The sequence below is a fragment of the Eumetopias jubatus genome, unplaced genomic scaffold, assembly GCF_037043125.1.
Source record: "Eumetopias jubatus isolate StellerSeaLion01/CBP00866 unplaced genomic scaffold, mEumJub1_p1.0 scaffold_16, whole genome shotgun sequence".
Taxonomy (NCBI): domain Eukaryota; kingdom Metazoa; phylum Chordata; class Mammalia; order Carnivora; family Otariidae; genus Eumetopias; species Eumetopias jubatus.
In genome coordinates, this window is record NW_028274822.1 from 90,032,207 (window position 1) to 90,033,875 (window position 1,669).

The window sequence follows — 1,669 nt, forward strand, 5'->3', positions numbered from 1 at the left end:
TATTTTGAGAGAGAGAGAGCACAAACAGGGGAGGAGAGGGAGAGGGAGAAGCCGACTCCCCGCTGAGCAGGGAGCCTGCTGCGGGACTCGATCCCAGGACCCTGAGATCATGACCTGAGCTGAAGGCCGATGCTCAACTGACTGAGCCACCCAGGCGCCCCTTCAACTCACATCTTACTTGGGTAACAAGTGGGTTTTCATCGGTGGAAGAATACTTTTTAAATGTATTCTTAATGTATTCATAATCTGCCAATATTCATGACACTTAACAGTCTGAGTTGCTATGTTTGCTCATCGATAGGATGTGTTCCTAACATGGTGAGCATCTCAGGACTCTTGTTTCCTCTCACTTTTTAAAAGATGAGGACTCTCCCCAAATCCCTTTTACGAAGATGGCGCCTAAGGCTAAGAAGGAAGCCCCGGCCCCTCCCAAAGCCGAAGCCAAAGCAAAGGCTTTGAAGGCCAAGAAAGCGGTGCTGAAAGGCGTCCACAGTCACAAAAAAAAAAGGAGATCCGCACATCACCTACATTCCGACGACCCGAGGCACTGCGTCTGTGGAGGCAGCCCAGATATCCTCGAAAGAGCGCCCCCCGGAGAAACAAGCTTGATCACTATGCCATCATCAAGTTCCCCCTGACTACTGAGTCAGCCATGAAGAAAACATCAGACAACAACACACTTGTGTTCATTGTGGATGTCAAGGCCAGTAGGCACCAGATCAGACAGCTGTGAAGAAGCTCTATGACATTGACGTGGCCAAGGTCAACACCTTGATCAGGCCTGATGGAGAGAAGGCATATGTTCGACTGGCTCCTGACTATGATGCTTTGGATGTTGCCAACAAAATTGGAATCATCTAAACTGAGTCCAGCTGGCTAAATCTAAATACAAATTTTTTCACCAAAAAAATAAAAGACGAGGACTCTCCTGATTGTTTATCCATAGCCCTTTCTTCCATGTGAGTATGTTTCACATTTCTAATAATCTTCTCTTTATGTAATTGGGATTATCTGGTCTTGGGAACCCATAACTGTGCACTCATAGGATCATTAATAGGAGAAACACCCAGTTGAAATCTCAACTATTTCTTATTAGAAAGAAAAATTTTAGTCACAACCTACCTATAACTTCTGGAGGGATGTAATTAGCAGGGATAGTGAATATAAGGCTGTTTGTCTCTTTCCCCTCTGGTCACAGATAAACACTCATAATACCCGTTCATTGAAATGTCCCAATGTTAATGGGAAGTCATATTAACCAGAAAGAAAGTGAGCTCCTTCTGCCCCCGGAGATCATCTCTGCTGGGACACGAGACATCAGAAAGCCTTGGACAGAAGAGAGACCAGAGCTGGTGGTTTTAGGTTTGCTCCTACAATTTTCTTTGACTGGTCCAGCAGGGCAACTGTCTTCTAGATCCTTGGTCAGGTCACTTACATCTTTTTTTTTTTAATAAAAAATTATATATATTTAAGGTGTACAACATGATCATATATATACATTATATGTATTATATATGTAGTGAAATGATTACAGTCAAGCTAATGGACTCATCTCCTGATCTGGTTATCGGTTTTGCGTATATGCTGAGACCGTCTGCAACCTACTCTCTTAGAAAACGTCCCGTATTCAATGCAGTATTATCACCTACAGTCATCATGCCATACGTTA

The 1,669-nt window shown here is 43.6% G+C and overlaps 1 pseudogene; it reads left to right on the forward strand.

The window, feature by feature from the left end:
• Window positions 1-392: 392 nt before the first annotated feature.
• Window positions 393-915, forward strand: LOC148162340 (large ribosomal subunit protein uL23 pseudogene; annotated as a pseudogene).
• The last annotated feature ends 754 nt before the right edge of the window (window positions 916-1,669 follow it).